A 14136-nucleotide genomic window follows, 5' to 3' on the forward strand; every position below is an offset into this window, starting at 1 on the left:
ACAAGCTGGTGTAATCTAGATAACATACGGATCTGTAGAATGGGCCATCATCACACCCCAGGTGGTTGCATCCAGGGATGGGCACAGTCTCCACCTGGATGGCACAGGGGCTGAGCAGTGGCCCTGCAGCCATCCATCACCACATTCACCCAGTGGTCCTCATGCATCCTCTTCCTCCTGTACTGCACACTGTCCCAGCCAACCTCCTCCTGCTGCGGGCAGGTCCTAAGGCATCAGCAGGGCAGAGTCAGTCTGGGAACAAATTTGTTCTTCCTTTAACCATATGGATTCAAAAGAGAATAAAATTAAATGAAATGTCAGGGAATTGGGAGGCTCAGTGAAGGCCAAATGAACACTGATGATATCTTGAAGACCATGCAGTCTCAAAACTGCAGCTCTATCAGTAAAAGGCAGGAATTTGAAGGCAGGACCCCATTGATGCCTTATTCCCCCAATTGCACTCCAACAACAGGTCTAATCTTGGGCAAAGCACTTATTGGCTTGGCACCTCCATTTACTCTTCTTCATGTGACAGAAAAATCCTAAACCACTTCACAGGCTCGCATAAGAGTTTCATAACTAATATTTATAGGGTTCTTTTCCAAGCACCATATACCTGGATGGGAGGAACTACAAAAGGGACATCCACATCAAAGGTGCAAATATACACAGTGAGTACAATAACTGGCTTTTGCAATGAGGCTACTGAAGTGAGGGCAGCAGCGTGAGAAAAGGTTGCACAACCCATCCAGGATACGTTCCAAGGTGATACCCAGACCTTACTTGACTAAGGCCTTTCTAGACGGCAATGCAAATTTCACCTTGTTAAGAGCTGGTACAAAGCATTCAGGAGCTCATGAGTTTAATCTGGACCCCCCTTCCCTCCATGATCCGATTTCAGAGGGGAATGAAAAAGCACCACTTAGCATGCACCAAGTACTCTGACCCACTGCTTGTTTTTTCACCAGTCCTTTTTGTCCTCGTACACTCTTGCTCTCCAAATTCCAGAGCTGATCTGGACACTTGAAAGCCTGCAGTCAAGGGTTTCTCTGATTATGCCAACACTCAGCAATCCCACTCGCAGAAATACTTACAGGTCCTTGGTGATTTTTTTGCAATTAGGGAACAAGTATACTCTTGCAGTTTAATCACTGGTGAGTTATGTGGGAGATCTGGATTAAACACTAGCTTCAACAAAACCTTCTTGCAGAAACATCCATAATGCTGAATCTCTCTTGTGCTTCCTTTCTCATATTGCATACACTGCAGTCCTGAGATCACTAGGAAATTCTGTGCACGATTTTGGGACAGATTATAACAATAACATACCTCTCGTCATACCCATAAGACTAAGAAGCTATGGGGACCTAAGTAATCTTACAATGTGAGTGGGAAGGGAGCTAGGACCCATCTTACACAATATTTCATTTTGCTGGTTTCTTTTTCCTAGCATTTTTCTCTGTTTCTCAGTTTTCTATTGCCCCGTGCTGTGAAATTGAGGACTGCCAGGGGCTGACACTGAGATGTTTTCCTAGGTGCTAATTTATAGCTTTAAATAAAAAGGAAAGTGAAGCCAACTTATAAGACTATGAGGGGCCGGTGCTGCTCCAGCAGGGATCAGCGGGAATGTGAAGGTGCTGCTTACCACATGCTGGCCCTGAGCACTGGGGAGCCAAGCAAATAGCTGCCATCACTGAGTGACATGGCTGCACCCTACAGACATGAAACACCCTGTCTAGCAAGGTGGGTAATGAGTCCTCTGAGGGGAGAGTGAAACTGAGATGAAAATATGCAACCAAGCCAGAGACAGCTGCAAAATTCCTGCTGTCCTTCCTTCTTCTGCCTGTTTTCTGGGGTCAGGTCCTGAGGCCATGCCCAAGGAGGATGGGAGGACCCATTTAAGAATCAGTATGGGTGCAGCTGCCTATATGTTATGTTAACCAAGAGCCCCAGGTGTAGTGGACAAGGCTTTATAAATGTAAATACAGTAAAACAGTTGCCTGTTGAGCACTGAGGTAAGTGCATGCCTGGCAAAACAGAGTTATCATGGCTGCACTACTTTCACTGGTGCCTTCTCCAACCAAAACTTTCCTTACAGCATGGGCCAAAGTCTTTTGCCTTTGTAGGGCTTTCCAGACAATGTTATTATGGCATTAAACAGACAGTATCACATTTAAATGCTGAAATTAGGTCTTGCTAGCTTCCAAGCTTGGTCAGAGAGACACCACATCATTACTCTAATACAACAAAATGTTTCAAACAGAACTTTAAAACCTTTTCTGAATTCTCTGTTTGAAGAAGTACCGCATCATGACTTCCTATGCCTGCAAAACATGCAACAGTTTCCTTTTAAAGAAGTCTAGGAGTGAAGCACTTCCCAAGCAGACTCACTGCTCAGTGTCTAGTGGTCTGCTCTTGGCCATGCCAGGCTGTGAACTGAAGATCATGAATGACCTGTGGGGCCAGGAGACATGATCTCGGCTGCAGCCACATCAGGGTGCTTACCAAAAGCAGCTCTTTAAAGTGGCACATGTGGTAACCCCAGTGCAGGGAGCTGGCTTCTCCCTGGCTATGGTGACCTGATGTGACAGCACATGGCAGTGGACCACTTGCTATGGTCTGTTTGGCATGGTGAGCAGTGCACCACTGGTCTGCGGTGTTACGGTCACAAACCAGGATACGCTCCCCGTTCTTCTTGCTGCATGTATGCAGGAACTGTTCAGGAAGCACAGTTTTAGGGTCAAAGCCGGAAACTAGAAATCAGGGGAATTGATTCACTCTAGAGATCAGCCATAAAATCCCTGTGTGACAGACAAACCAGACATATCCCTGCTTCACAGTCACACAGAAGGGAAACATTCCCCTAGCATAGACCAGGGCTGTAGGAAGTACCTGAGCAAAACCAGATCCTTCACAGATATCCTGCTGTTCTCACTGCTGTGCTGCCTCTCTCTGTCCTCCAGAAGAGATGTATATAGTATATATTATAGTATAAAAACATGTCTGGCGTTTAATCCAGCCGCACACACAGAAGCAGCAAGAAAGCTTGTGGCTCCCACTGTTCTCCATACCCCAGCATTTCCACTTCTAAAGGTATCCAGATTTTGTGTTTATCTTTTTCAGAGCCTCTCAGTGCATGCTGAGATTTTAGTGCCTGGAAGATATTTTGAGGAATGAGTCTCTCAAATACAACTGCATTCCCTCAGGTATCTCTTGGGTCTGCTTGGGGTCAGGCTCTTTCCTACTTTTGCCACTGGCATAAGGCTGTGCCAGTGGGATGACTGATGCAAGGATTAAACAAGGGCCAGAATTTGCTCAAGATTTTGACTGCTGAGGCCAGGCACCAAGAAAAGTGGCATAAATCTAGAAAGGAGGCTGTGCCCAAGCAGCACAGTGGGTATCCTGAGCTGAGTGAGGGCTTGGAGGCATGCTGCACACCACCACCCAGCACCACACTGAGCAGCACATAGGCACCCAAAGCTGGAGCTGCAGGAGAACTGTGTGATCCCTGCTCTTCCCATGATCTACCTCTGCAAAACAAACCCACAGATTTCACTTTTTACTCCTTTTAGGAGGTTTGGAAGAAAGAGCGGAGAAGCAATGTTAGCACAACCCAGAGCCTCAGGCTGGTGCTATCAAATCCCAGAGGAGAGGAGCCAGGAAAGGGAAAAAGGCAAGTGGGAGGAGAAGCAGGGAGGTGTTCCTGGAATTGTTAGCTGCACATACAGGAAAAATAAAGTTTCCCTCCCTTTCTCAGTAGCAGAACAACCAGCAATGGAGACGCTTGGCTGTAAACACTGAAAACGTGTATGTCTTCAGTCATGCCTACCAATGTCCATTCTTGCAACAGTAGCCAAGGAAAGGCTGAATTCTCTTAATTCTGAATTATTTACCAAACTGTATATTAGACAGAGAGAGAACTGTTAATAACCACTTCCCTCCCCTATCCTCTCCTCTGCACTCAAATGTTAACTGTTGTGGAGCCTCATGGTCTCAGCAGTTTTCAGGCAGTTCCACTGCCTCTATGTCTCGTGCTGAGCCTGGGACTCCCAGGGCACTACACAGTGAACAGCCCATGAACAGCACCTACACCACCAACTGCTCATTGCAGGGGGGTTTGCACTAGATGACCTTTCCAAACCAAACTATCCTATGATTCTGTACTGCTGCCTGCTTCCCAACGCTGGGGATGTTTAGTAGTAAGAGGAGTGACTCTGCATGGTTTACTAATGAGCAGAGGTATGATAGGAATGATGCCTACCTTTTACTGAAAATAATTTCCAGGTAAGAAATTAAGGACAGGAAGGTTCTTTCTTCCCAAATCATATTTTTCAGGACAGAAAATGCAAATAAGCAAAACAACTGATTATTAACTTGTCGTGGTTTAAACCCTAACCAAACAGCTTGTTCACTCACTCCCAGTGAGTAGTGCCGGGCTGAGAGCAAACGATGAGCCCCCCCCCCCCCCCCCACCTGCCCCCCCCCCCGGGCTCTCCCCTTCCCCGCTCCCAGAGGAACGGGGAGGAGGATCAAAAGAGTGCAACTCCCACGGGTTGAGACAAGAACAGTCCAGCAACCAATGTACAACACAAATCACCACCGCTACCACCAACTACAACAATGATAAGGGAAAATAACAAGGGAAGAGAATACAATACCACCGGCCAAGAAATGAGTCCAACCCAGAAGCCCGTGTCCTTCCGGGTAACTCCCAGTTACCCCCCACCCCGGGCATGACGTGCTGTAGCATGGAATACCTCCTTGGCCAGCCTGGGCCAGGCACCTCATCTCTGCTTCCTCCCGGCTTCCCCTCCTCCCTGGCAGAGCATGAGCCTCACAAAGTCCTTGGTCAGGGTAAACATCACTTAGCAGCAACCGAAAACATTGGTATCACCAGCACTGTTCCCAGGCTGGAAGTCAAAACACAGCACTGCACCCAGGCTGGAAGTCAAAACACAGCACTGCACCAGCTACCACGAAGGAGAAACATGACTGCTACTGCTGGACCCAGGACACAACTGATTTTAAAGTTTCTCATTCCTGATTTGTTTGCAGTCTCTCTTCCTGTGCAAATCATAATGTTCCTGCACCATAAGGTTCAATTTTGCTCAGCTTCAAAGAGGAAATTAGTTTCTATCTTGCAACACTTTATGAGAATGCCAAAGACAATACTTGTGTGTATTTCATCAGTCTTAATCTTATCTTCTCCAGAATTTCCAGTAATGTCTGTGAAAACTTTGCAGAATTGCCCCCTTTTATCTGCTGAAGAACCGCAAGGCCAAGAGCAGCAGCAATTATTTCAGATCTCTCAAAGACATCCTGATTATCAAACATCCTGTTAGATAGGCTGGGTCAAATTTAGTCCTGCTATAAAGTAATGCAACAGAGTTTAGAGTAGTCTGGCTTGCATCCATTGAGTATCTGTTTGGCTTTGTTTGCTTAGGTAAATGATCTCAGGCAAAATAATATTAATTTGGGGGACTTTCTTTATAGCATCAGCCAGTTATATTTCATATGGGGTTCACTGGTTTAACTCCAGATCTATTGAACTTAACATAGGTTCTTTTGTTTCTGTGGGCTGTACAAGAGGGCGCTTATGGGCACTGTGACTGTCATTTGCTAGTTTTCATCTGCTTCTTTCCTGCAGATTTTTAATTTGGTCAAACCTAAATTTCCAAGATGAACTCATCTATTGCAACTATCCACTTGCTGAGGTAAGAGCCAAAACAATCAAACAATTTGATTATATGCAATGGTTTATGACCCAGTGAAATATGGGTTTAAATTTTGATCTGCCCCAGACTCCCAGTGTAACGCTGGTCAAGTCACTCAAGACTTGCACCTAATTCTTGTTATATCACTGGAAGCTCCTGTGATAAGACCACAGTCTAAATTACAAAGCTGTGTTGCCTCGAAGGCTAGTGAAGGGAGCTGGGAGTTTCAATAAATTACCCTCCTCTATTGCCCATGTTTCTCCATGGACTATGGAGAAACCTTAAACCTTCTGCCATGTGACTAAAAGGACTTATGAAAAGTCCTGTCTTTGATTATTACATGGGGTTGTTTCAAATGTGTAAAGAGATACTTAATGTTTAGTTCACACAGTAGCATTGTGAAGATAAATATTAAATACAGTGAATTCATGAGATCACTCCTTCTATTCCAGATAAAGAGGTGGATGGGTGCCTATGTCGACTTTAGAAGAAAATCTGAAGTTTGGCTTGAATGTTGGCCCAGAAGTTAGACTGGTCTTTTAAACCTGTGCAGGATCTCTTTATGTTTCAAAACATAAATGAGCCTCTGGAATAATGGCATAACAGTGTTTTGTAGCGAAGATGATTGAAGGTCAGAAGAGAGAATATTACCTCTTCCTACAAGCCTTGCCTTGCTTTGGAAAAACTCACCTTCAGATTGAAGCCTGAGATTAAATCCAAGAGTCCGTGGGATGATTTGTGGAATTCAGTGTAAACATTTGCAAAATGCTCATGTTTACCTTTCGCCTTGCCTCGTTATCTTCCATCATGAAACGCAGGTGTTAGAGCACAACTACAACCTTGCCACACTCTTCGTGCTGTTATGAGCTTTTGATCACTTTAATCACTGTATTTATGAGTAGCTTGATCTATTTTTTCAACTAATTTGACATTCTACAAGGTAAGAAGGTAATTAGTGATGTCTACTCTAGTGAAATAATGTTGTTTCACTTCTTCCCCTGTGAGCTTTACAGTTTGGCTATAGCCATTCTTAGATAGAAAACAATGCCTCCTTCCTAAAGAATGAGAAGTAAAAGACAATTTTAGGTAACCTAATTACACAGCTTACTCACATTTTGAATTAGCTCTGTCATTGATGCAGTGCAAACAATGAATTTTAGCTTTTCATTTGGTCTGGTAGGTCCACCTGCTAGAGTAGCCAGTGCTAGTTACCTACCTGGCCCTCTCTTGTGTAGTTTGCTGACCCTGTATTTGGCAACATGCTCAGGTACATGGCTAAAAACTAGGTTTTTCTTGTTTGGGGCATGGTTTTGCCCCCATAAGATGTTTTGAACAGGAGTTTCTGCTGTATTTGCTGCCTGATTTTACCTGAGTAACTTAGAAGGTACTTGCTATCTGAGTATTATCTAATTGTCCAATTTGTGTGAGTTTGTGCATGCCTCCATAAACAATAGGAATTGCATCAGAGGGGTAGTGCTTTCACCTTCCCAAAGGGACTCTTTACCTGTGTGACCTGACGGTGTTATGCTGCTCATTGCAGAACAGCACTGGTTCATTGCCCCTTGAGCAGCAAGTCTGACCTTTGTTTAGACAAACTATCTGTTTTCTCTGCCCTCTCTCTGTCTCTGATCTACAGCCATAAAGGAAAAGGAGGGGCCAGCAAAACTTAAAAACTTAGAAACACATAAGCCTGGATTTGCTGAAGTGCCTGGGGTCCCTGCTTCCCCTGGGGGGTGGTGACTAAATCAGAGCTGTCCAGGGCTTTGCCCAGGAGCAGATGCTTTTGCAAACCAGGCACAATGCAGTGCTAGGGGACGTCTGGATGGCCTGTCCTGCACAGTGGTGGAGGCTGCTTCAAAACCTCCTTTCCAGGTTTTGATGATATGGTGCTGGCAGCACTCTGAAGTCTGGTGCAGGAGTGCAGCTGGTAAAGCATTTGCAATCCCTCCCGCAAATGCCCTCTCACCCTTATCTTTTGCAAAGATCCGGGTAGTCCATCCTTCTACATCAGCTTTCAGCTGCACTGCTGTGAATGAGATGCTATTAGGTTAGTGCTATACTACAGAGCAGTCCCCTGTGTTGCTTCATGCTTCTAAGTATAATGGTGGGAAGAATTTCTGTGTGTTGGGATTTCCCTTTCCCTAGGTTGCCCTGCAGGGCATAAGCTGCTGTGTGTGGCACTGCCCATTATAAACTGGCAGCAGCCAGATTTCACCTGGTAGATTTGGCTGGGCTCAGAGCAGCAGAGTGGGAGGAGGGCATCCTTAGTTCATTAGGATAACCAGGCCACTGCTCTTCTGCTCTCCACACTTTCCCTCTCTCCAAGGAGGGCTGATACAGCTGAGAAAGCAAAGAGGCAAGAGGGATTCCAGTCCATCTTAAGACACTTCTGTCTGAAGAGAGAGCACATGTATGCCACTTCCCTAAACTTCCAAATTTTAGATTCTTTTTAGAAGTGAAAGGCTGCTTCTGCTTGTTTAAATCCTGCACCTTCCTTAGCAAGTGCAAAGAGCCTTGTGTGTAGCACACAGAGGTCTTTGGAGCATCTCAGGCCTTTATTAATTCATTGCACCTCTATTACAATTGTGTGCAGAGCTCCCAGACAGTTTCCCAGGCCTTGCTGTGCAGATGCCAGATTGCTGCCCAATCCAGCCCCATAGGGGTCAGTGAAGGCACCAAGGCTTCCAGGTTCTCTCCCAGGGAGTGATACCTCTGATGCTCCTGCAATCAGCTGATGCCAGTAGAGATTGAGCACATCGCCAGAGCTGCTCATACCACTATGACCTGCAGTGCCTGACTATTTGGCTTGTATATTGAGGAGCAGAACTAGGGTTACCTGTTACCCTGTTCTTACTGTACAGGGTCTAAGTCCTGGCCTCTAGCAGTCATGCAGTGAACTGCTGACTATACCACAAATTTTGTGGTAAATGAATGGCCAAAACCTGCCTGCTCCCCGAGTAATAGTATTTCTTCCAACAGCATATCTTGAGCAAAACTCTTAGCCTGTCCATTAGAATGTGTCTGAGGGTGGATGAACAATTGCAAGAAGAGGAGACTAGGATTCTTGTAATTCAAGAGCTCCTAAGATGTTTGGTCCTGTACTACAGAAACCACATGTTTCAAAGGCAGCTGGATCTAGGCCACAAATAAGTGAAAATGGGAAAAAACATATCCACCTTGTCTAATAAATGTGTGGCTGGAAGCATGTGTGTAAGACAGTGACGTATGTCTTTGTATGAAGAAAAATTAACAGTCTGGTAAGAATCTGCAGGTTTTCATTATAATGAAATCCTGTGTGTGCTTTACATTACCAGACAGTCCAGGCCATGAGCTGGTGCCTGTTGTGCCCTCACTGCCTTCATTGCAGCCATGTGCTGGGGTCTTTGCTGTGTCCACCTCACTGCCATCTCCTCTGCCTGCTTTTGCTCTTAGAAATAGAGAGCCAGGCTTCAGCAAGGACTACAGCCACAACAACCCGTGCCCAGCCCTGGAATATCTTAAATGTCACATAAAAAGCACCCTGGGTTTTTTACAGAGAGAAGGCTTTTCTTTTGTTGGCTTCTTGCTGCAATAAATTGGCAGATGATGCTCTAATGAGAACAATAATGCACCCACCCTACTGCCTTTGATCATTTATGTGCTCTTTTGCAGCTTGTGAAAGGCTCTAAAAGCTTTCACCAGACAGGGAGTGTCACTAGCATTCTTTACCACTCTACTAGCTCTAAACTTTACCACTCTAAAACAGCTGAAGCTCGTTTTTACAGTGTTTGGTTGCTGGGACAATTAATGTCATGCTAAGTGACCACTATCCAGTTTGACCCAAGGAGCACCTGATTCTAGCTATTTAGCAGCAATTTCAGCCGTGGAGGCTACCCCAAAGCAGTGCATACAAACTGAGTGCTTCAACAAATTGCTTAATGGGTGGCATGCTGGGGTGCAATCAATTGGCATTAAATGTGCTGTGCCATTTTGCACCAGCTGATAGTTAGCAATAGTGATTGTGCGTATACTGGTACTAGCTGTATTCTCATGACAAAGTGGTCTGTGTTCTCCAGCTTTTTCCTCTACTCAGAGATACGCACGCAAGGGACGAAGTTATGTTTCAGTTTGCACAATTGTTTCCACTTGTTAGTTCTCTATCTACAGTCTCATGACTGTCTTTACTGTTTGTTAAGAAAGTTACTTGGCAGCTCAGATGAACTCCCATGGGAGGTTATCACCAGGTTGTAATTAAAATTACCCACCAAACAGCTGTTTTCTTTGGAAGAAATGTATTGTTTCATTAATCTGTAAACCCACAGCAATTAAAATCGGGTTTTGAAACAACAACAAAAAAGCTGTATGCATCCTATCTCACCATTTTGCTTGCCATTTCCCATGTGTTCCGCTTGTCTCAGTCACCTTTTCCTGCAGCATTTCAGTCTGAGTGACTGAATTGACAAGTGATCTTTTACGACTTTCAGGATACCTTTGTCTACTTTAGGACCCAAATCTGGTCTCTACTTATTTATGCATCTTTATCTGAAGGGGAATCGACCCTATTTTAATTGCATATGAACGGGATGATAACAAAATGTTAATTGCTTTTTCAGCCCATGCACTGATCTATATCTAGCAGAATCTGCCCTTGATGGCCCTGTAACACTGGCACAATTGCAAACAAATAAACACAGACATGCCTCTCACATTAGAAGAATCCAAGCATCTCTCCCATTGTTCCCAGGCTGCTCAATGCTTTTTCATTTCAGCAGCTGCATGCAGCATCACTGATGTGGAACTGCTCAGCACATATGCTAATATCACAAATCGGCTATTCTGGCCATCCTTACATGGGAGGTAATGTGGGAATTCTTTTGGAAGAAGGTGGTGGCTTGTTTTGCAGGACTGAAACCTTCATTCTCCATTGATTAAACCACCTGGAAATGGCTCACTCATCTACCTCAGAGGAATCCTAGGTTCACAATACCCCGTTAAAATGTAGAGGTGCTCAAACATGTATCCGTCATCCATAGCTTTCTGTGTCCTGTAACATACCTACTGCTGTGATAACTGAGCACCTGTCAAGATACTATATTGCTAGCCATGGAAATGGAAGTCCTCTTGAATTTATCAACAGAGGAACTTACATTGCTGCCTGGCAAGCTTCTCAGCTTTTGTGACTCAACCTTGACCTCGAAGGATCTACTTCTCAGGCTGAGAAAGCAGCAAATTCTCTTTGCAGATTTAATCACCGTTTCCTCTGCTGCGGGCTCTGACTGACAAGATGGTGGAGATATCTTTAGCTCAGACAAAATCATCTAAAAGCAATTGCTGCTACAAGACACAGAACATACACTTGTTCCGTAAGTTGGCTTTGGCATACCTGGTTCCCACACAACACCCACAGTGAAGTGGAAAGCTGCCCACCACCTGAGGCCACCAGCTGATGGCAATGTCAGACACTGAGACTCTGAGCCATATTTGAACTGCTGGCCCAAGTGTAAGGCACTATATTCTCACTGCCCATTGAGCTTCAGAAGGATGCTTATAGCCTTGAAAAAAAAGCCATGTTACAGACATGTCAAATTAGACTGCAAGCAGAAACCACCAGAGGTGAATGCTGAAAGATTCCCATCTCTTAACATTAGGTTGTCCCATTATAACTTCCAGTAAATGTGATTTGTCCTGTGCATTGATGTCTTCCTCAAGTAGTGCTTTTCACGGAAGTTCAGGTTTAAGGTATCCCCTTTCTTTTTCCAGGCACTCTCCATTTCCCAGAATGTGTCCCAGACCTGGAACCAGTTCCACTGCTGAGGCACCACATTTCTCACCTGCTGATTGCAATTAGCCACTGCCAGCTGGGGCCTGGTGAGCTGCTGAAGAGCTAACAAGAAACAGCATGAGGCCTCGGCAGTGTGTATGCTCTGAATGACCAAGAAACGAGGTGCTGAGTTCCTGATGTGGCTCCACCACAAAACAAGGTGCCCACATCCTCATCTATGTGTCAAAATCTGCTTTTGGAGGCTCAGCTTGCTCCTCAAGCTCTTACACATTACCATCACTTGTTTGCCAGAGAGGAAATGTGGGGAAATAAAGGTTATTACAGGTAAAAACAACCCCCAAAGAGGTCTTGTTAATAGATTGTTCCTCTCACCCTTATCCTCAGGCAGCACCAATCATCACAATGGAGCAGTTACCTCTGATTATGGTTGTTGCCATACCAGGGTCACACCAGGTGAGCTCTGGAGGTGAGTAAAGCCATGCCCATCCCCTGCTGGATGCTGGGATCCTGCCAAGCCTGCTGTGTGCTCAGGAGCATCCACATGGGCTCTGAAGCATGGTTCCCAGTAGTCTTTGCCTTGTTCTTTACCTATTTGTAGAGCAGCCGGTAGTGATGCTCACTAGTTTGCTGAAGCCTGGTAGATTTCATCTCAGAGCTCCAGGAGAAATTCCCCAGAAGTCTGTAAAGATAAGTCAGTCTCCCTCCACATGCCCCAGGAAACCATCCTAGCATTCTCTCACATATTCAGTAGCTGCCCAATGCAGAGGACAATGCAAGGCAGGCATGCACCATGTCATTCCTGAAAACACCAGTGCATGCCTATTTCAGAGGAAATTTTGTTAACAGGAATTATGACCCATAGTCTGTACTCTTATAGCAATGGGAGGCAGTAGATGGATCTACTTGGGAATTCATAACAACTCCCAAGCCAAGGCATTAAGAATGTGTGCACTATTAAGATCTTTCCCAGGACATGTCTCCCTCTTTCCATTTAAAAAAAAAAAAAAACAAAGCTTAACAATTTTCTTTTTTTTAAAGGCAGTCAGAAGGTTTGTCTTTAAAACTAGGAAACAGAGCAAGGGTTAAACTCAGACCAAAAGAAACCTTGGGCCCTGCAGATACTTAACTGAACTTCGGATACATCAGGTGTCTCAGGACTGGTGCTGAATTGCCCTGCTTTGGGCTGAGAATGGACATGCCAGGCTTTTCCACTAGAGAGTCTCTGCAGGCTGTCTTTCAGGGCCCCCTTCTCCGCTGTAACTGGACACATGTGTGCAGAAATAGAATGCCATCCCTGTGAATCCTTGCAGTGACTTACCAACACCACCTCGGCCTCACCAGGCTCCCTGCTCATAATCCTGGGCAATAAAAACAGCCCTGGGAGAAAGATTTTGTTCTCATCCATTGTCTTGTGAGGCCCAGCAATGACTGAAGATATACTCCAACTTGGTGCCATGCTCAGTTATGAGCATGTTATGTTATTAGCACATACGCCATATATGCTCATTGGCCGGAGCTGCTAAACTGAAAGTCCTCCCTTAACCAGCATTATGTTCATCATTATTTTAGTAATGAGATACTGTTATCACAGAAAGCATACAGACAGAACCACAGACTTACTTTGCATCGAAGGGAGGTCATTGTTGGTACTTCTTATTTGGTTGTTTTTTTACTGAGGGGTGTAAGAAGAAGGATAATTCCACTTTCTGACACTGAATGCAGAGGATTCAGAATGGTTTTAACTTCTTTGTGATCATGTGCTCCACTTAAGAACATTCCCTGTTGGCATCCACGTCTCCATCCACAGAGAGTTGTCATCCAGTCTTCAGAATGACACAAGGGCAACCCAAAATTATTTCCTGGAAATGAAATTTTCATGGTTACAAGTTAGACAGTTTACAACCTCTGTTATGATCTAAAGGACATAGGAGTGGAAAGAAATGATCACAAAAACTTGACGACCAAGCACATGCTATGTATGGAAAAAGTCAGACTATAACTTCCTGTAGATCTGCAGAAGACTGCTAAAGCTTGCTAGCCTAAAGGAATTCCTTGAAGGATTAAGCTATGCTGCTGTCTACCATTAAGTTTATAGCTGGAGTCTACAGGTTTTCACAATATAGCCTGTGCCTGTTGGTGAAAGCATGATGAACTTGCACATTTTCAGTTCTGTGGCACAGCTCTTTTAGCCACATGCCTTAATCTGGGAAGTTGCTGTAGCACCCTCATTTTGGTGGATTTTCTCCAACTGAGAAAAACATAACAATTTATTCAGCAAGTCAATTTTTTTTACTGGCGGATTCCACACTTTTCTGAATCTGTTCCCAGGGGAATCACAAAGGGGTTTGACCTCTCTCCAGGCCATTCAGCACTTTGGAATGTGCTGTAAAATTATTTGCCCTGAGCAGCATTACAGGAGAAGCATTCATCAGTTCAGTTCCTTGTCAGCCTTTTCTTCTGAGGGATGCATTGCTGATGATGAGTCATAAAGACATTGATTTTAAAATTTGCTTTAAATTATAATTGCATTCATATGATTACATCGTGGCTCCCAGGAATCTAGTGAGTTCTTAAATATATAGTTGATGCCTATTCTTCCCAGGTAAGTACTATATAATGTATAAGATGACCTGGCAATTTTTTTGTTTTATACTCATTACT

The 14136-nt window shown here is 44.6% G+C and overlaps 1 long non-coding RNA gene across 1 annotated transcript in view; it reads left to right on the top strand.

Moving 5' to 3' along the window:
* Window positions 1-11805, top strand: part of LOC133269289 (uncharacterized) — a 52898-nt gene extending 41093 nt beyond the window's left edge. The window contains exons 2-3 of the long non-coding RNA XR_009743400.1: window positions 5648-5714; window positions 11454-11805. This is a non-coding gene — a long non-coding RNA (uncharacterized LOC133269289). The remainder of the gene's footprint in view (window positions 1-5647; window positions 5715-11453) is intronic.
* Window positions 11806-14136: the final 2331 nt, after the last annotated feature.

This window comes from Pezoporus flaviventris, unplaced genomic scaffold (genome assembly GCF_033815535.1).
Source record: "Pezoporus flaviventris isolate CSIRO_AGI_PZ_B2104156 unplaced genomic scaffold, CSIRO_AGI_Pfla_v1 ptg000015l, whole genome shotgun sequence".
Lineage (NCBI taxonomy): Eukaryota > Metazoa > Chordata > Aves > Psittaciformes > Psittacidae > Pezoporus > Pezoporus flaviventris.